The sequence below is a fragment of the Arachis hypogaea genome, unplaced genomic scaffold (assembly GCF_003086295.3).
Source record: "Arachis hypogaea cultivar Tifrunner unplaced genomic scaffold, arahy.Tifrunner.gnm2.J5K5 arahy.Tifrunner.gnm2.scaffold_32, whole genome shotgun sequence".
In the NCBI taxonomy this organism is placed as follows: domain Eukaryota; kingdom Viridiplantae; phylum Streptophyta; class Magnoliopsida; order Fabales; family Fabaceae; genus Arachis; species Arachis hypogaea.
The window spans coordinates 166349-181389 of record NW_027255470.1 but is presented as its reverse complement, the minus strand read 5'-3'; the positions used below and the strand labels follow the sequence as shown (position 1 = coordinate 181389).

Sequence of the window (15041 nt, the reverse complement as noted above, 5' to 3'; positions counted from 1 at the left end):
GACCTTCATTCTTTAAATGACGCTATCCCGAGTAGGACACCTAAGGGCGAGCCGCAATGGCCTCATCCTCGACAGGCACCTACGGTACCCGCAAGGCTTCGCAGATAGTGTTACGCTCTCTCGCGCCGCATGGTTAACAAAATTGTGTGTGCGAACTATAATAGGTGCGATCATACCAGCACTAATGCACCGGATCCCATCAGAACTCCGCAGTTAAGCGTGCTTGGGCGAGAGTAGTACTAGGATGGGTGACCCTGGGAAGTCCTCGTGTTGCACCTCTTTTTTTTTTTTTTAACGTCGTGCCGACCTTCATTCTTTAAATGACGCTATCCCGAGTAGGACACCTAAGGGCGAGCCGCAATGGCCTCATCCTCGACAGGCACCTACGGTACCCGCAAGGCTTCGCGGATAGTGTTACGCTCTCTCGCGCCGCATGGTTAACAAAATTGTGTGTGCGAACTATAATAGGTGCGATCATACCAGCACTAATGCACCGGATCCCATCAGAACTCCGCAGTTAAGCGTGCTTGGGCGAGAGTAGTACTAGGATGGGTGACCTCCTGGGAAGTCCTCGTGTTGCACCTCTTTTTTTTTTTTTTTAACGTCGTGCCGACCTTCATTCTTTAAATGACGCTATCCCGAGTAGGACACCTAAGGGCGAGCCGCAATGGCCTCATCCTCGACAGGCACCTACGGTACCCGCAAGGCTTCGCGGATAGTGTTACGCTCTCTCGCGCCGCATGGTTAACAAAATTGTGTGTGCGAACTATAATAGGTGCGATCATACCAGCACTAATGCACCGGATCCCATCAGAACTCCGCAGTTAAGCGTGCTTGGGCGAGAGTAGTACTAGGATGGGTGACCTCCTGGGAAGTCCTCGTGTTGCACCTCTTTTTTTTTTTTTTTTAACGTCGTGCCGACCTTCATTCTTTAAATGACGCTATCCCGAGTAGGACACCTAAGGGCGAGCCGCAATGGCCTCATCCTCGACAGGCACCTACGGTACCCGCAAGGCTTCGCGGATAGTGTTACGCTCTCTCGCGCCGCATGGTTAACAAAATTGTGTGTGCGAACTATAATAGGTGCGATCATACCAGCACTAATGCACCGGATCCCATCAGAACTCCGCAGTTAAGCGTGCTTGGGCGAGAGTAGTACTAGGATGGGTGACCTCCTGGGAAGTCCTCGTGTTGCACCTCTTTTTTTTTTTTTTTTAACGTCGTGCCGACCTTCATTCTTTAAATGACGCTATCCCGAGTAGGACACCTAAGGGCGAGCCGCAATGGCCTCATCCTCGACAGGCACCTACGGTACCCGCAAGGCTTCGCAGATAGTGTTACGCTCTCTCGCGCCGCATGGTTAACAAAATTGTGTGTGCGAACTATAATAGGTGCGATCATACCAGCACTAATGCACCGGATCCCATCAGAACTCCGCAGTTAAGCGTGCTTGGGCGAGAGTAGTACTAGGATGGGTGACCTCCTGGGAAGTCCTCGTGTTGCACCTCTTTTTTTTTTTTTTTTAACGTCGTGCCGACCTTCATTCTTTAAATGACGCTATCCCGAGTAGGACACCTAAGGGCGAGCCGCAATGGCCTCATCCTCGACAGGCACCTACGGTACCCGCAAGGCTTCGCGGATAGTGTTACGCTCTCTCGCGCCGCATGGTTAACAAAATTGTGTGTGCGAACTATAATAGGTGCGATCATACCAGCACTAATGCACCGGATCCCATCAGAACTCCGCAGTTAAGCGTGCTTGGGCGAGAGTAGTACTAGGATGGGTGACCTCTGGGAAGTCCTCGTGTTGCACCTCTTTTTTTTTTTTTTTAACGTCGTGCCGACCTTCATTCTTTAAATGACGCTATCCCGAGTAGGACACCTAAGGGCGAGCCGCAATGGCCTCATCCTCGACAGGCACCTACGGTACCCGCAAGGCTTCGCGGATAGTGTTACGCTCTCTCGCGCCGCATGGTTAACAAAATTGTGTGTGCGAACTATAATAGGTGCGATCATACCAGCACTAATGCACCGGATCCCATCAGAACTCCGCAGTTAAGCGTGCTTGGGCGAGAGTAGTACTAGGATGGGTGACCTCCTGGGAAGTCCTCGTGTTGCACCTTTTTTTTTTTTTTTAACGTCGTGCCGACCTTCATTCTTTAAATGACGCTATCCCGAGTAGGACACCTAAGGGCGAGCCGCAATGGCCTCATCCTCGACAGGCACCTACGGTACCCGCAAGGCTTCGCGGATAGTGTTACGCTCTCTCGCGCCGCATGGTTAACAAAATTGTGTGTGCGAACTATAATAGGTGCGATCATACCAGCACTAATGCACCGGATCCCATCAGAACTCCGCAGTTAAGCGTGCTTGGGCGAGAGTAGTACTAGGATGGGTGACCTCCTGGGAAGTCCTCGTGTTGCACCTTTTTTTTTTTTTTTAACGTCGTGCCGACCTTCATTCTTTAAATGACGCTATCCCGAGTAGGACACCTAAGGGCGAGCCGCAATGGCCTCATCCTCGACAGGCACCTACGGTACCCGCAAGGCTTCGCGGATAGTGTTACGCTCTCTCGCGCCGCATGGTTAACAAAATTGTGTGTGCGAACTATAATAGGTGCGATCATACCAGCACTAATGCACCGGATCCCATCAGAACTCCGCAGTTAAGCGTGCTTGGGCGAGAGTAGTACTAGGATGGGTGACCTCCTGGGAAGTCCTCGTGTTGCACCTTTTTTTTTTTTTTTTAACGTCGTGCCGACCTTCATTCTTTAAATGACGCTATCCCGAGTAGGACACCTAAGGGCGAGCCGCAATGGCCTCATCCTCGACAGGCACCTACGGTACCCGCAAGGCTTCGCGGATAGTGTTACGCTCTCTCGCGCCGCATGGTTAACAAAATTGTGTGTGCGAACTATAATAGGTGCGATCATACCAGCACTAATGCACCGGATCCCATCAGAACTCCGCAGTTAAGCGTGCTTGGGCGAGAGTAGTACTAGGATGGGTGACCTCTGGGAAGTCCTCGTGTTGCACCTCTTTTTTTTTTTTTTAACGTCGTGCCGACCTTCATTCTTTAAATGACGCTATCCCGAGTAGGACACCTAAGGGCGAGCCGCAATGGCCTCATCCTCGACAGGCACCTACGGTACCCGCAAGGCTTCGCGGATAGTGTTACGCTCTCTCGCGCCGCATGGTTAACAAAATTGTGTGTGCGAACTATAATAGGTGCGATCATACCAGCACTAATGCACCGGATCCCATCAGAACTCCGCAGTTAAGCGTGCTTGGGCGAGAGTAGTACTAGGATGGGTGACCTCCTGGGAAGTCCTCGTGTTGCACCTCTTTTTTTTTTTTTTTAACGTCGTGCCGACCTTCATTCTTTAAATGACGCTATCCCGAGTAGGACACCTAAGGGCGAGCCGCAATGGCCTCATCCTCGACAGGCACCTACGGTACCCGCAAGGCTTCGCGGATAGTGTTACGCTCTCTCGCGCCGCATGGTTAACAAAATTGTGTGTGCGAACTATAATAGGTGCGATCATACCAGCACTAATGCACCGGATCCCATCAGAACTCCGCAGTTAAGCGTGCTTGGGCGAGAGTAGTACTAGGATGGGTGACCTCCTGGGAAGTCCTCGTGTTGCACCTCTTTTTTTTTTTTTTAACGTCGTGCCGACCTTCATTCTTTAAATGACGCTATCCCGAGTAGGACACCTAAGGGCGAGCCGCAATGGCCTCATCCTCGACAGGCACCTACGGTACCCGCAAGGCTTCGCAGATAGTGTTACGCTCTCTCGCGCCGCATGGTTAACAAAATTGTGTGTGCGAACTATAATAGGTGCGATCATACCAGCACTAATGCACCGGATCCCATCAGAACTCCGCAGTTAAGCGTGCTTGGGCGAGAGTAGTACTAGGATGGGTGACCTCCTGGGAAGTCCTCGTGTTGCACCTCTTTTTTTTTTTTTTAACGTCGTGCCGACCTTCATTCTTTAAATGACGCTATCCCGAGTAGGACACCTAAGGGCGAGCCGCAATGGCCTCATCCTCGACAGGCACCTACGGTACCCGCAAGGCTTCGCGGATAGTGTTACGCTCTCTCGCGCCGCATGGTTAACAAAATTGTGTGTGCGAACTATAATAGGTGCGATCATACCAGCACTAATGCACCGGATCCCATCAGAACTCCGCAGTTAAGCGTGCTTGGGCGAGAGTAGTACTAGGATGGGTGACCTCCTGGGAAGTCCTCGTGTTGCACCTCTTTTTTTTTTTTTTTAACGTCGTGCCGACCTTCATTCTTTAAATGACGCTATCCCGAGTAGGACACCTAAGGGCGAGCCGCAATGGCCTCATCCTCGACAGGCACCTACGGTACCCGCAAGGCTTCGCGGATAGTGTTACGCTCTCTCGCGCCGCATGGTTAACAAAATTGTGTGTGCGAACTATAATAGGTGCGATCATACCAGCACTAATGCACCGGATCCCATCAGAACTCCGCAGTTAAGCGTGCTTGGGCGAGAGTAGTACTAGGATGGGTGACCTCCTGGGAAGTCCTCGTGTTGCACCTCTTTTTTTTTTTTTTTTAACGTCGTGCCGACCTTCATTCTTTAAATGACGCTATCCCGAGTAGGACACCTAAGGGCGAGCCGCAATGGCCTCATCCTCGACAGGCACCTACGGTACCCGCAAGGCTTCGCGGATAGTGTTACGCTCTCTCGCGCCGCATGGTTAACAAAATTGTGTGTGCGAACTATAATAGGTGCGATCATACCAGCACTAATGCACCGGATCCCATCAGAACTCCGCAGTTAAGCGTGCTTGGGCGAGAGTAGTACTAGGATGGGTGACCTCCTGGGAAGTCCTCGTGTTGCACCTCTTTTTTTTTTTTTTTAACGTCGTGCCGACCTTCATTCTTTAAATGACGCTATCCCGAGTAGGACACCTAAGGGCGAGCCGCAATGGCCTCATCCTCGACAGGCACCTACGGTACCCGCAAGGCTTCGCGGATAGTGTTACGCTCTCTCGCGCCGCATGGTTAACAAAATTGTGTGTGCGAACTATAATAGGTGCGATCATACCAGCACTAATGCACCGGATCCCATCAGAACTCCGCAGTTAAGCGTGCTTGGGCGAGAGTAGTACTAGGATGGGTGACCTCTGGGAAGTCCTCGTGTTGCACCTCTTTTTTTTTTTTTTTTAACGTCGTGCCGACCTTCATTCTTTAAATGACGCTATCCCGAGTAGGACACCTAAGGGCGAGCCGCAATGGCCTCATCCTCGACAGGCACCTACGGTACCCGCAAGGCTTCGCGGATAGTGTTACGCTCTCTCGCGCCGCATGGTTAACAAAATTGTGTGTGCGAACTATAATAGGTGCGATCATACCAGCACTAATGCACCGGATCCCATCAGAACTCCGCAGTTAAGCGTGCTTGGGCGAGAGTAGTACTAGGATGGGTGACCTCCTGGGAAGTCCTCGTGTTGCACCTCTTTTTTTTTTTTTTTTAACGTCGTGCCGACCTTCATTCTTTAAATGACGCTATCCCGAGTAGGACACCTAAGGGCGAGCCGCAATGGCCTCATCCTCGACAGGCACCTACGGTACCCGCAAGGCTTCGCGGATAGTGTTACGCTCTCTCGCGCCGCATGGTTAACAAAATTGTGTGTGCGAACTATAATAGGTGCGATCATACCAGCACTAATGCACCGGATCCCATCAGAACTCCGCAGTTAAGCGTGCTTGGGCGAGAGTAGTACTAGGATGGGTGACCTCCTGGGAAGTCCTCGTGTTGCACCTCTTTTTTTTTTTTTTTAACGTCGTGCCGACCTTCATTCTTTAAATGACGCTATCCCGAGTAGGACACCTAAGGGCGAGCCGCAATGGCCTCATCCTCGACAGGCACCTACGGTACCCGCAAGGCTTCGCGGATAGTGTTACGCTCTCTCGCGCCGCATGGTTAACAAAATTGTGTGTGCGAACTATAATAGGTGCGATCATACCAGCACTAATGCACCGGATCCCATCAGAACTCCGCAGTTAAGCGTGCTTGGGCGAGAGTAGTACTAGGATGGGTGACCTCCTGGGAAGTCCTCGTGTTGCACCTCTTTTTTTTTTTTTTTAACGTCGTGCCGACCTTCATTCTTTAAATGACGCTATCCCGAGTAGGACACCTAAGGGCGAGCCGCAATGGCCTCATCCTCGACAGGCACCTACGGTACCCGCAAGGCTTCGCGGATAGTGTTACGCTCTCTCGCGCCGCATGGTTAACAAAATTGTGTGTGCGAACTATAATAGGTGCGATCATACCAGCACTAATGCACCGGATCCCATCAGAACTCCGCAGTTAAGCGTGCTTGGGCGAGAGTAGTACTAGGATGGGTGACCTCTGGGAAGTCCTCGTGTTGCACCTCTTTTTTTTTTTTTTTAACGTCGTGCCGACCTTCATTCTTTAAATGACGCTATCCCGAGTAGGACACCTAAGGGCGAGCCGCAATGGCCTCATCCTCGACAGGCACCTACGGTACCCGCAAGGCTTCGCGATAGTGTTACGCTCTCTCGCGCCGCATGGTTAACAAAATTGTGTGTGCGAACTATAATAGGTGCGATCATACCAGCACTAATGCACCGGATCCCATCAGAACTCCGCAGTTAAGCGTGCTTGGGCGAGAGTAGTACTAGGATGGGTGACCTCTGGGAAGTCCTCGTGTTGCACCTCTTTTTTTTTTTTTTTTTAACGTCGTGCCGACCTTCATTCTTTAAATGACGCTATCCCGAGTAGGACACCTAAGGGCGAGCCGCAATGGCCTCATCCTCGACAGGCACCTACGGTACCCGCAAGGCTTCGCAGATAGTGTTACGCTCTCTCGCGCCGCATGGTTAACAAAATTGTGTGTGCGAACTATAATAGGTGCGATCATACCAGCACTAATGCACCGGATCCCATCAGAACTCCGCAGTTAAGCGTGCTTGGGCGAGAGTAGTACTAGGATGGGTGACCTGGGAAGTCCTCGTGTTGCACCTCTTTTTTTTTTTTTTTTTAACGTCGTGCCGACCTTCATTCTTTAAATGACGCTATCCCGAGTAGGACACCTAAGGGCGAGCCGCAATGGCCTCATCCTCGACAGGCACCTACGGTACCCGCAAGGCTTCGCGGATAGTGTTACGCTCTCTCGCGCCGCATGGTTAACAAAATTGTGTGTGCGAACTATAATAGGTGCGATCATACCAGCACTAATGCACCGGATCCCATCAGAACTCCGCAGTTAAGCGTGCTTGGGCGAGAGTAGTACTAGGATGGGTGACCTCCTGGGAAGTCCTCGTGTTGCACCTCTTTTTTTTTTTTTTTAACGTCGTGCCGACCTTCATTCTTTAAATGACGCTATCCCGAGTAGGACACCTAAGGGCGAGCCGCAATGGCCTCATCCTCGACAGGCACCTACGGTACCCGCAAGGCTTCGCGATAGTGTTACGCTCTCTCGCGCCGCATGGTTAACAAAATTGTGTGTGCGAACTATAATAGGTGCGATCATACCAGCACTAATGCACCGGATCCCATCAGAACTCCGCAGTTAAGCGTGCTTGGGCGAGAGTAGTACTAGGATGGGTGACCTCCTGGGAAGTCCTCGTGTTGCACCTCTTTTTTTTTTTTTTAACGTCGTGCCGACCTTCATTCTTTAAATGACGCTATCCCGAGTAGGACACCTAAGGGCGAGCCGCAATGGCCTCATCCTCGACAGGCACCTACGGTACCCGCAAGGCTTCGCAGATAGTGTTACGCTCTCTCGCGCCGCATGGTTAACAAAATTGTGTGTGCGAACTATAATAGGTGCGATCATACCAGCACTAATGCACCGGATCCCATCAGAACTCCGCAGTTAAGCGTGCTTGGGCGAGAGTAGTACTAGGATGGGTGACCTCCTGGGAAGTCCTCGTGTTGCACCTCTTTTTTTTTTTTTTTTAACGTCGTGCCGACCTTCATTCTTTAAATGACGCTATCCCGAGTAGGACACCTAAGGGCGAGCCGCAATGGCCTCATCCTCGACAGGCACCTACGGTACCCGCAAGGCTTCGCGGATAGTGTTACGCTCTCTCGCGCCGCATGGTTAACAAAATTGTGTGTGCGAACTATAATAGGTGCGATCATACCAGCACTAATGCACCGGATCCCATCAGAACTCCGCAGTTAAGCGTGCTTGGGCGAGAGTAGTACTAGGATGGGTGACCTCTGGGAAGTCCTCGTGTTGCACCTTTTTTTTTTTTTAACGTCGTGCCGACCTTCATTCTTTAAATGACGCTATCCGAGTAGGACACCTAAGGGCGAGCCGCAATGGCCTCATCCTCGACAGGCACCTACGGTACCCGCAAGGCTTCGCGATAGTGTTACGCTCTCTCGCGCCGCATGGTTAACAAAATTGTGTGTGCGAACTATAATAGGTGCGATCATACCAGCACTAATGCACCGGATCCCATCAGAACTCCGCAGTTAAGCGTGCTTGGGCGAGAGTAGTACTAGGATGGGTGACCTCCTGGGAAGTCCTCGTGTTGCACCTCTTTTTTTTTTTTTTTAACGTCGTGCCGACCTTCATTCTTTAAATGACGCTATCCCGAGTAGGACACCTAAGGGCGAGCCGCAATGGCCTCATCCTCGACAGGCACCTACGGTACCCGCAAGGCTTCGCGGATAGTGTTACGCTCTCTCGCGCCGCATGGTTAACAAAATTGTGTGTGCGAACTATAATAGGTGCGATCATACCAGCACTAATGCACCGGATCCCATCAGAACTCCGCAGTTAAGCGTGCTTGGGCGAGAGTAGTACTAGGATGGGTGACCTCTGGGAAGTCCTCGTGTTGCACCTCTTTTTTTTTTTTTTTTAACGTCGTGCCGACCTTCATTCTTTAAATGACGCTATCCCGAGTAGGACACCTAAGGGCGAGCCGCAATGGCCTCATCCTCGACAGGCACCTACGGTACCCGCAAGGCTTCGCGGATAGTGTTACGCTCTCTCGCGCCGCATGGTTAACAAAATTGTGTGTGCGAACTATAATAGGTGCGATCATACCAGCACTAATGCACCGGATCCCATCAGAACTCCGCAGTTAAGCGTGCTTGGGCGAGAGTAGTACTAGGATGGGTGACCTCCTGGGAAGTCCTCGTGTTGCACCTCTTTTTTTTTTTTTTTTAACGTCGTGCCGACCTTCATTCTTTAAATGACGCTATCCCGAGTAGGACACCTAAGGGCGAGCCGCAATGGCCTCATCCTCGACAGGCACCTACGGTACCCGCAAGGCTTCGCGATAGTGTTACGCTCTCTCCGCATGGTTAACAAAATTGTGTGTGCGAACTATAATAGGTGCGATCATACCAGCACTAATGCACCGGATCCCATCAGAACTCCGCAGTTAAGCGTGCTTGGGCGAGAGTAGTACTAGGATGGGTGACCTCCTGGGAAGTCCTCGTGTTGCACCTCTTTTTTTTTTTTTTTTTAACGTCGTGCCGACCTTCATTCTTTAAATGACGCTATCCCGAGTAGGACACCTAAGGGCGAGCCGCAATGGCCTCATCCTCGACAGGCACCTACGGTACCCGCAAGGCTTCGCGATAGTGTTACGCTCTCTCGCGCCGCATGGTTAACAAAATTGTGTGTGCGAACTATAATAGGTGCGATCATACCAGCACTAATGCACCGGATCCCATCAGAACTCCGCAGTTAAGCGTGCTTGGGCGAGAGTAGTACTAGGATGGGTGACCTCCTGGGAAGTCCTCGTGTTGCACCTCTTTTTTTTTTTTTTTAACGTCGTGCCGACCTTCATTCTTTAAATGACGCTATCCCGAGTAGGACACCTAAGGGCGAGCCGCAATGGCCTCATCCTCGACAGGCACCTACGGTACCCGCAAGGCTTCGCGGATAGTGTTACGCTCTCTCGCGCCGCATGGTTAACAAAATTGTGTGTGCGAACTATAATAGGTGCGATCATACCAGCACTAATGCACCGGATCCCATCAGAACTCCGCAGTTAAGCGTGCTTGGGCGAGAGTAGTACTAGGATGGGTGACCCTGGGAAGTCCTCGTGTTGCACCTCTTTTTTTTTTTTTTTTAACGTCGTGCCGACCTTCATTCTTTAAATGACGCTATCCCGAGTAGGACACCTAAGGGCGAGCCGCAATGGCCTCATCCTCGACAGGCACCTACGGTACCCGCAAGGCTTCGCGGATAGTGTTACGCTCTCTCGCGCCGCATGGTTAACAAAATTGTGTGTGCGAACTATAATAGGTGCGATCATACCAGCACTAATGCACCGGATCCCATCAGAACTCCGCAGTTAAGCGTGCTTGGGCGAGAGTAGTACTAGGATGGGTGACCTCCTGGGAAGTCCTCGTGTTGCACCTCTTTTTTTTTTTTTTTTTAACGTCGTGCCGACCTTCATTCTTTAAATGACGCTATCCCGAGTAGGACACCTAAGGGCGAGCCGCAATGGCCTCATCCTCGACAGGCACCTACGGTACCCGCAAGGCTTCGCGATAGTGTTACGCTCTCTCGCGCCGCATGGTTAACAAAATTGTGTGTGCGAACTATAATAGGTGCGATCATACCAGCACTAATGCACCGGATCCCATCAGAACTCCGCAGTTAAGCGTGCTTGGGCGAGAGTAGTACTAGGATGGGTGACCTCTGGGAAGTCCTCGTGTTGCACCTCTTTTTTTTTTTTTTTAACGTCGTGCCGACCTTCATTCTTTAAATGACGCTATCCCGAGTAGGACACCTAAGGGCGAGCCGCAATGGCCTCATCCTCGACAGGCACCTACGGTACCCGCAAGGCTTCGCGGATAGTGTTACGCTCTCTCGCGCCGCATGGTTAACAAAATTGTGTGTGCGAACTATAATAGGTGCGATCATACCAGCACTAATGCACCGGATCCCATCAGAACTCCGCAGTTAAGCGTGCTTGGGCGAGAGTAGTACTAGGATGGGTGACCTCCTGGGAAGTCCTCGTGTTGCACCTCTTTTTTTTTTTTTTTTTAACGTCGTGCCGACCTTCATTCTTTAAATGACGCTATCCGAGTAGGACACCTAAGGGCGAGCCGCAATGGCCTCATCCTCGACAGGCACCTACGGTACCCGCAAGGCTTCGCAGATAGTGTTACGCTCTCTCGCGCCGCATGGTTAACAAAATTGTGTGTGCGAACTATAATAGGTGCGATCATACCAGCACTAATGCACCGGATCCCATCAGAACTCCGCAGTTAAGCGTGCTTGGGCGAGAGTAGTACTAGGATGGGTGACCTCCTGGGAAGTCCTCGTGTTGCACCTCTTTTTTTTTTTTTTTTAACGTCGTGCCGACCTTCATTCTTTAAATGACGCTATCCCGAGTAGGACACCTAAGGGCGAGCCGCAATGGCCTCATCCTCGACAGGCACCTACGGTACCCGCAAGGCTTCGCGATAGTGTTACGCTCTCTCGCGCCGCATGGTTAACAAAATTGTGTGTGCGAACTATAATAGGTGCGATCATACCAGCACTAATGCACCGGATCCCATCAGAACTCCGCAGTTAAGCGTGCTTGGGCGAGAGTAGTACTAGGATGGGTGACTCCTGGGAAGTCCTCGTGTTGCACCTCTTTTTTTTTTTTTTTTAACGTCGTGCCGACCTTCATTCTTTAAATGACGCTATCCCGAGTAGGACACCTAAGGGCGAGCCGCAATGGCCTCATCCTCGACAGGCACCTACGGTACCCGCAAGGCTTCGCGATAGTGTTACGCTCTCTCGCGCCGCATGGTTAACAAAATTGTGTGTGCGAACTATAATAGGTGCGATCATACCAGCACTAATGCACCGGATCCCATCAGAACTCCGCAGTTAAGCGTGCTTGGGCGAGAGTAGTACTAGGATGGGTGACCTCTGGGAAGTCCTCGTGTTGCACCTCTTTTTTTTTTTTTAACGTCGTGCCGACCTTCATTCTTTAAATGACGCTATCCCGAGTAGGACACCTAAGGGCGAGCCGCAATGGCCTCATCCTCGACAGGCACCTACGGTACCCGCAAGGCTTCGCGGATAGTGTTACGCTCTCTCGCGCCGCATGGTTAACAAAATTGTGTGTGCGAACTATAATAGGTGCGATCATACCAGCACTAATGCACCGGATCCCATCAGAACTCCGCAGTTAAGCGTGCTTGGGCGAGAGTAGTACTAGGATGGGTGACCTCCTGGGAAGTCCTCGTGTTGCACCTCTTTTTTTTTTTTTTAACGTCGTGCCGACCTTCATTCTTTAAATGACGCTATCCCGAGTAGGACACCTAAGGGCGAGCCGCAATGGCCTCATCCTCGACAGGCACCTACGGTACCCGCAAGGCTTCGCGGATAGTGTTACGCTCTCTCGCGCCGCATGGTTAACAAAATTGTGTGTGCGAACTATAATAGGTGCGATCATACCAGCACTAATGCACCGGATCCCATCAGAACTCCGCAGTTAAGCGTGCTTGGGCGAGAGTAGTACTAGGATGGGTGACCTCCTGGGAAGTCCTCGTGTTGCACCTCTTTTTTTTTTTTTTAACGTCGTGCCGACCTTCATTCTTTAAATGACGCTATCCGAGTAGGACACCTAAGGGCGAGCCGCAATGGCCTCATCCTCGACAGGCACCTACGGTACCCGCAAGGCTTCGCGATAGTGTTACGCTCTCTCGCGCCGCATGGTTAACAAAATTGTGTGCGAACTATAATAGGTGCGATCATACCAGCACTAGCATGCACCGGATCCCATCAGAACTCCGCAGTTAAGCGTGCTTGGGCGAGAGTAGTACTAGGATGGGTGACTCGGGAAGTCCTCGTGTTGCACCTCTTTTTTTTTTTTTTTTAACGTCGTGCCGACCTTCATTCTTTAAATGACGCTATCCCGAGTAGGACACCTAAGGGCGAGCCGCAATGGCCTCATCCTCGACAGGCACCTACGGTACCCGCAAGGCTTCGCGATAGTGTTACGCTCTCTCGCCGCATGGTTAACAAAATTGTGTGTGCGAACTATAATAGGTGCGATCATACCAGCACTAATGCACCGGATCCCATCAGAACTCCGCAGTTAAGCGTGCTTGGGCGAGAGTAGTACTAGGATGGGTGGGGAAGTCCTCGTGTTGCACCTCTTTTTTTTTTTTTTAACGTCGTGCCGACCTTCATTCTTTAAATGACGCTATCCCGAGTAGGACACCTAAGGGCGAGCCGCAATGGCCTCATCCTCGACAGGCACCTACGGTACCCAAGGCTTCGCGGATAGTGTTACGCTCTCTCGCGCCGCATGGTTAACAAAATTGTGTGTGCGAACTATAATAGGTGCGATCATACCAGCACTAATGCACCGGATCCCATCAGAACTCCGCAGTTAAGCGTGCTTGGGCGAGAGTAGTACTAGGATGGGTGACCTCCTGGGAAGTCCTCGTGTTGCACCTCTTTTTTTTTTTTTTTTAACGTCGTGCCGACCTTCATTCTTTAAATGACGCTATCCCGAGTAGGACACCTAAGGGCGAGCCGCAATGGCCTCATCCTCGACAGGCACCTACGGTACCCGCAAGGCTTCGCGATAGTGTTACGCTCTCTCGCGCCGCATGGTTAACAAAATTGTGTGTGCGAACTATAATAGGTGCGATCATACCAGCACTAATGCACCGGATCCCATCAGAACTCCGCAGTTAAGCGTGCTTGGGCGAGAGTAGTACTAGGATGGGTGACTGGGAAGTCCTCGTGTTGCACCTCTTTTTTTTTTTTTTTTTAACGTCGTGCCGACCTTCATTCTTTAAATGACGCTATCCCGAGTAGGACACCTAAGGGCGAGCCGCATGGCCTCATCCTCGACAGGCACCTACGGTACCGCAAGGCTTCGCGATAGTGTTACGCTCTCTCGCGCCGCATGGTTAACAAAATTGTGTGTGCGAACTATAATAGGTGCGATCATACCAGCACTAATGCACCGGATCCCATCAGAACTCCGCAGTTAAGCGTGCTTGGGCGAGAGTAGTACTAGGATGGGTGACCTCCTGGGAAGTCCTCGTGTTGCACCTCTTTTTTTTTTTTTTTTAACGTCGTGCCGACCTTCATTCTTTAAATGACGCTATCCGAGTAGGACACCTAAGGGCGAGCCGCAATGGCCTCATCCTCGACAGGCACCTACGGTACCCGCAAGGCTTCGCGGATAGTGTTACGCTCTCTCGCGCCGCATGGTTAACAAAATTGTGTGTGCGAACTATAATAGGTGCGATCATACCAGCACTAATGCACCGGATCCCATCAGAACTCCGCAGTTAAGCGTGCTTGGGCGAGAGTAGTACTAGGATGGGTGACCTGGGAAGTCCTCGTGTTGCACCTCTTTTTTTTTTTTTTTTAACGTCGTGCCGACCTTCATTCTTTAAATGACGCTATCCCGAGTAGGACACCTAAGGGCGAGCCGCAATGGCCTCATCCTCGACAGGCACCTACGGTACCCGCAAGGCTTCGCGGATAGTGTTACGCTCTCTCGCGCCGCATGGTTAACAAAATTGTGTGTGCGAACTATAATAGGTGCGATCATACCAGCACTAATGCACCGGATCCCATCAGAACTCCGCAGTTAAGCGTGCTTGGGCGAGAGTAGTACTAGGATGGGTGACCTCCTGGGAAGTCCTCGTGTTGCACCTCTTTTTTTTTTTTTTTAACGTCGTGCCGACCTTCATTCTTTAAATGACGCTATCCCGAGTAGGACACCTAAGGGCGAGCCGCAATGGCCTCATCCTCGACAGGCACCTACGGTACCCGCAAGGCTTCGCGGATAGTGTTACGCTCTCTCGCGCCGCATGGTTAACAAAATTGTGTGTGCGAACTATAATAGGTGCGATCATACCAGCACTAATGCACCGGATCCCATCAGAACTCCGCAGTTAAGCGTGCTTGGGCGAGAGTAGTACTAGGATGGGTGACCTCCTGGGAAGTCCTCGTGTTGCACCTCTTTTTTTTTTTTTTTTTTTAACGTCGTGCCGACCTTCATTCTTTAAATGACGCTATCCCGAGTAGGACACCTAAG

General features: G+C 51.2%; 48 non-coding genes and 1 pseudogene across 48 annotated transcripts; all 49 read left to right on the top strand.

Moving 5' to 3' along the window:
• The first annotated feature begins 162 nt into the window (after window positions 1–162).
• Window positions 163–279, top strand: LOC114926437 (5S ribosomal RNA). Its single transcript, XR_003816881.1, has one exon. It is a non-coding gene; the product is annotated as a 5S ribosomal RNA (ribosomal RNA).
• Window positions 280–466: 187 nt separating this feature from the next.
• Window positions 467–585, top strand: LOC114926882 (5S ribosomal RNA). The gene has a single exon (XR_003817307.1). It is a non-coding gene; the product is annotated as a 5S ribosomal RNA (ribosomal RNA).
• A 188-nt stretch (window positions 586–773) lies between these two features.
• LOC114926881 (5S ribosomal RNA) lies at window positions 774–892 on the top strand. Its single transcript, XR_003817306.1, has one exon. It is a non-coding gene; the product is annotated as a 5S ribosomal RNA (ribosomal RNA).
• A 189-nt stretch (window positions 893–1081) lies between these two features.
• On the top strand, window positions 1082–1200 carry LOC114926880 (5S ribosomal RNA). Its single transcript, XR_003817305.1, has one exon. It is a non-coding gene; the product is annotated as a 5S ribosomal RNA (ribosomal RNA).
• Window positions 1201–1389: 189 nt separating this feature from the next.
• On the top strand, window positions 1390–1508 carry LOC114926879 (5S ribosomal RNA). Its single transcript, XR_003817304.1, has one exon. It is a non-coding gene; the product is annotated as a 5S ribosomal RNA (ribosomal RNA).
• Window positions 1509–1697: 189 nt separating this feature from the next.
• LOC114926350 (5S ribosomal RNA) lies at window positions 1698–1815 on the top strand. The gene has a single exon (XR_003816793.1). It is a non-coding gene; the product is annotated as a 5S ribosomal RNA (ribosomal RNA).
• Window positions 1816–2003: 188 nt separating this feature from the next.
• LOC114927070 (5S ribosomal RNA) lies at window positions 2004–2122 on the top strand. Its single transcript, XR_003817495.1, has one exon. It is a non-coding gene; the product is annotated as a 5S ribosomal RNA (ribosomal RNA).
• A 186-nt stretch (window positions 2123–2308) lies between these two features.
• On the top strand, window positions 2309–2427 carry LOC114927069 (5S ribosomal RNA). The gene has a single exon (XR_003817494.1). It is a non-coding gene; the product is annotated as a 5S ribosomal RNA (ribosomal RNA).
• Window positions 2428–2613: 186 nt separating this feature from the next.
• LOC114927068 (5S ribosomal RNA) lies at window positions 2614–2732 on the top strand. Its single transcript, XR_003817493.1, has one exon. It is a non-coding gene; the product is annotated as a 5S ribosomal RNA (ribosomal RNA).
• Window positions 2733–2919: 187 nt separating this feature from the next.
• LOC114926349 (5S ribosomal RNA) lies at window positions 2920–3037 on the top strand. The gene has a single exon (XR_003816792.1). It is a non-coding gene; the product is annotated as a 5S ribosomal RNA (ribosomal RNA).
• A 187-nt stretch (window positions 3038–3224) lies between these two features.
• Window positions 3225–3343, top strand: LOC114926878 (5S ribosomal RNA). The gene has a single exon (XR_003817303.1). It is a non-coding gene; the product is annotated as a 5S ribosomal RNA (ribosomal RNA).
• A 188-nt stretch (window positions 3344–3531) lies between these two features.
• LOC114926877 (5S ribosomal RNA) lies at window positions 3532–3650 on the top strand. The gene has a single exon (XR_003817302.1). It is a non-coding gene; the product is annotated as a 5S ribosomal RNA (ribosomal RNA).
• A 187-nt stretch (window positions 3651–3837) lies between these two features.
• Window positions 3838–3956, top strand: LOC114926876 (5S ribosomal RNA). Its single transcript, XR_003817301.1, has one exon. It is a non-coding gene; the product is annotated as a 5S ribosomal RNA (ribosomal RNA).
• Window positions 3957–4143: 187 nt separating this feature from the next.
• LOC114926875 (5S ribosomal RNA) lies at window positions 4144–4262 on the top strand. Its single transcript, XR_003817300.1, has one exon. It is a non-coding gene; the product is annotated as a 5S ribosomal RNA (ribosomal RNA).
• Window positions 4263–4450: 188 nt separating this feature from the next.
• LOC114926873 (5S ribosomal RNA) lies at window positions 4451–4569 on the top strand. Its single transcript, XR_003817298.1, has one exon. It is a non-coding gene; the product is annotated as a 5S ribosomal RNA (ribosomal RNA).
• A 189-nt stretch (window positions 4570–4758) lies between these two features.
• Window positions 4759–4877, top strand: LOC114926872 (5S ribosomal RNA). The gene has a single exon (XR_003817297.1). It is a non-coding gene; the product is annotated as a 5S ribosomal RNA (ribosomal RNA).
• Window positions 4878–5065: 188 nt separating this feature from the next.
• On the top strand, window positions 5066–5183 carry LOC114926348 (5S ribosomal RNA). The gene has a single exon (XR_003816791.1). It is a non-coding gene; the product is annotated as a 5S ribosomal RNA (ribosomal RNA).
• A 189-nt stretch (window positions 5184–5372) lies between these two features.
• Window positions 5373–5491, top strand: LOC114926871 (5S ribosomal RNA). Its single transcript, XR_003817296.1, has one exon. It is a non-coding gene; the product is annotated as a 5S ribosomal RNA (ribosomal RNA).
• Window positions 5492–5680: 189 nt separating this feature from the next.
• On the top strand, window positions 5681–5799 carry LOC114926870 (5S ribosomal RNA). The gene has a single exon (XR_003817295.1). It is a non-coding gene; the product is annotated as a 5S ribosomal RNA (ribosomal RNA).
• Window positions 5800–5987: 188 nt separating this feature from the next.
• LOC114926869 (5S ribosomal RNA) lies at window positions 5988–6106 on the top strand. The gene has a single exon (XR_003817294.1). It is a non-coding gene; the product is annotated as a 5S ribosomal RNA (ribosomal RNA).
• A 188-nt stretch (window positions 6107–6294) lies between these two features.
• Window positions 6295–6412, top strand: LOC114926347 (5S ribosomal RNA). The gene has a single exon (XR_003816790.1). It is a non-coding gene; the product is annotated as a 5S ribosomal RNA (ribosomal RNA).
• Window positions 6413–6599: 187 nt separating this feature from the next.
• On the top strand, window positions 6600–6717 carry LOC114926346 (5S ribosomal RNA). The gene has a single exon (XR_003816789.1). It is a non-coding gene; the product is annotated as a 5S ribosomal RNA (ribosomal RNA).
• A 190-nt stretch (window positions 6718–6907) lies between these two features.
• LOC114926467 (5S ribosomal RNA) lies at window positions 6908–7023 on the top strand. Its single transcript, XR_003816911.1, has one exon. It is a non-coding gene; the product is annotated as a 5S ribosomal RNA (ribosomal RNA).
• A 190-nt stretch (window positions 7024–7213) lies between these two features.
• On the top strand, window positions 7214–7332 carry LOC114926868 (5S ribosomal RNA). Its single transcript, XR_003817293.1, has one exon. It is a non-coding gene; the product is annotated as a 5S ribosomal RNA (ribosomal RNA).
• Window positions 7333–7519: 187 nt separating this feature from the next.
• Window positions 7520–7638, top strand: LOC114926867 (5S ribosomal RNA). Its single transcript, XR_003817292.1, has one exon. It is a non-coding gene; the product is annotated as a 5S ribosomal RNA (ribosomal RNA).
• Window positions 7639–7825: 187 nt separating this feature from the next.
• LOC114926866 (5S ribosomal RNA) lies at window positions 7826–7944 on the top strand. The gene has a single exon (XR_003817291.1). It is a non-coding gene; the product is annotated as a 5S ribosomal RNA (ribosomal RNA).
• Window positions 7945–8133: 189 nt separating this feature from the next.
• On the top strand, window positions 8134–8251 carry LOC114926385 (5S ribosomal RNA). The gene has a single exon (XR_003816829.1). It is a non-coding gene; the product is annotated as a 5S ribosomal RNA (ribosomal RNA).
• A 182-nt stretch (window positions 8252–8433) lies between these two features.
• LOC114926865 (5S ribosomal RNA) lies at window positions 8434–8552 on the top strand. Its single transcript, XR_003817290.1, has one exon. It is a non-coding gene; the product is annotated as a 5S ribosomal RNA (ribosomal RNA).
• A 188-nt stretch (window positions 8553–8740) lies between these two features.
• On the top strand, window positions 8741–8858 carry LOC114926345 (5S ribosomal RNA). Its single transcript, XR_003816788.1, has one exon. It is a non-coding gene; the product is annotated as a 5S ribosomal RNA (ribosomal RNA).
• A 189-nt stretch (window positions 8859–9047) lies between these two features.
• Window positions 9048–9166, top strand: LOC114926864 (5S ribosomal RNA). Its single transcript, XR_003817289.1, has one exon. It is a non-coding gene; the product is annotated as a 5S ribosomal RNA (ribosomal RNA).
• Window positions 9167–9350: 184 nt separating this feature from the next.
• LOC114926862 (5S ribosomal RNA) lies at window positions 9351–9469 on the top strand. The gene has a single exon (XR_003817287.1). It is a non-coding gene; the product is annotated as a 5S ribosomal RNA (ribosomal RNA).
• A 189-nt stretch (window positions 9470–9658) lies between these two features.
• On the top strand, window positions 9659–9777 carry LOC114926861 (5S ribosomal RNA). Its single transcript, XR_003817286.1, has one exon. It is a non-coding gene; the product is annotated as a 5S ribosomal RNA (ribosomal RNA).
• A 188-nt stretch (window positions 9778–9965) lies between these two features.
• Window positions 9966–10082, top strand: LOC114926436 (5S ribosomal RNA). Its single transcript, XR_003816880.1, has one exon. It is a non-coding gene; the product is annotated as a 5S ribosomal RNA (ribosomal RNA).
• Window positions 10083–10271: 189 nt separating this feature from the next.
• LOC114926860 (5S ribosomal RNA) lies at window positions 10272–10390 on the top strand. Its single transcript, XR_003817285.1, has one exon. It is a non-coding gene; the product is annotated as a 5S ribosomal RNA (ribosomal RNA).
• Window positions 10391–10579: 189 nt separating this feature from the next.
• On the top strand, window positions 10580–10697 carry LOC114926343 (5S ribosomal RNA). The gene has a single exon (XR_003816786.1). It is a non-coding gene; the product is annotated as a 5S ribosomal RNA (ribosomal RNA).
• A 188-nt stretch (window positions 10698–10885) lies between these two features.
• On the top strand, window positions 10886–11004 carry LOC114926859 (5S ribosomal RNA). The gene has a single exon (XR_003817284.1). It is a non-coding gene; the product is annotated as a 5S ribosomal RNA (ribosomal RNA).
• Window positions 11005–11193: 189 nt separating this feature from the next.
• On the top strand, window positions 11194–11312 carry LOC114926858 (5S ribosomal RNA). The gene has a single exon (XR_003817283.1). It is a non-coding gene; the product is annotated as a 5S ribosomal RNA (ribosomal RNA).
• Window positions 11313–11500: 188 nt separating this feature from the next.
• Window positions 11501–11618, top strand: LOC114926424 (5S ribosomal RNA). Its single transcript, XR_003816868.1, has one exon. It is a non-coding gene; the product is annotated as a 5S ribosomal RNA (ribosomal RNA).
• A 188-nt stretch (window positions 11619–11806) lies between these two features.
• Window positions 11807–11924, top strand: LOC114926342 (5S ribosomal RNA). The gene has a single exon (XR_003816785.1). It is a non-coding gene; the product is annotated as a 5S ribosomal RNA (ribosomal RNA).
• A 186-nt stretch (window positions 11925–12110) lies between these two features.
• Window positions 12111–12229, top strand: LOC114926857 (5S ribosomal RNA). The gene has a single exon (XR_003817282.1). It is a non-coding gene; the product is annotated as a 5S ribosomal RNA (ribosomal RNA).
• A 187-nt stretch (window positions 12230–12416) lies between these two features.
• LOC114926856 (5S ribosomal RNA) lies at window positions 12417–12535 on the top strand. The gene has a single exon (XR_003817281.1). It is a non-coding gene; the product is annotated as a 5S ribosomal RNA (ribosomal RNA).
• Window positions 12536–12718: 183 nt separating this feature from the next.
• Window positions 12719–12836, top strand: LOC114926587 (5S ribosomal RNA). The gene has a single exon (XR_003817020.1). It is a non-coding gene; the product is annotated as a 5S ribosomal RNA (ribosomal RNA).
• Window positions 12837–13022: 186 nt separating this feature from the next.
• LOC114926590 (5S ribosomal RNA) lies at window positions 13023–13134 on the top strand (annotated as a pseudogene).
• A 185-nt stretch (window positions 13135–13319) lies between these two features.
• Window positions 13320–13438, top strand: LOC114926855 (5S ribosomal RNA). The gene has a single exon (XR_003817280.1). It is a non-coding gene; the product is annotated as a 5S ribosomal RNA (ribosomal RNA).
• Window positions 13439–13626: 188 nt separating this feature from the next.
• LOC114926517 (5S ribosomal RNA) lies at window positions 13627–13741 on the top strand. Its single transcript, XR_003816961.1, has one exon. It is a non-coding gene; the product is annotated as a 5S ribosomal RNA (ribosomal RNA).
• A 187-nt stretch (window positions 13742–13928) lies between these two features.
• On the top strand, window positions 13929–14047 carry LOC114926854 (5S ribosomal RNA). The gene has a single exon (XR_003817278.1). It is a non-coding gene; the product is annotated as a 5S ribosomal RNA (ribosomal RNA).
• A 188-nt stretch (window positions 14048–14235) lies between these two features.
• LOC114926465 (5S ribosomal RNA) lies at window positions 14236–14351 on the top strand. Its single transcript, XR_003816909.1, has one exon. It is a non-coding gene; the product is annotated as a 5S ribosomal RNA (ribosomal RNA).
• Window positions 14352–14540: 189 nt separating this feature from the next.
• Window positions 14541–14659, top strand: LOC114926853 (5S ribosomal RNA). Its single transcript, XR_003817277.1, has one exon. It is a non-coding gene; the product is annotated as a 5S ribosomal RNA (ribosomal RNA).
• Window positions 14660–14847: 188 nt separating this feature from the next.
• Window positions 14848–14966, top strand: LOC114926851 (5S ribosomal RNA). Its single transcript, XR_003817275.1, has one exon. It is a non-coding gene; the product is annotated as a 5S ribosomal RNA (ribosomal RNA).
• Window positions 14967–15041: the final 75 nt, after the last annotated feature.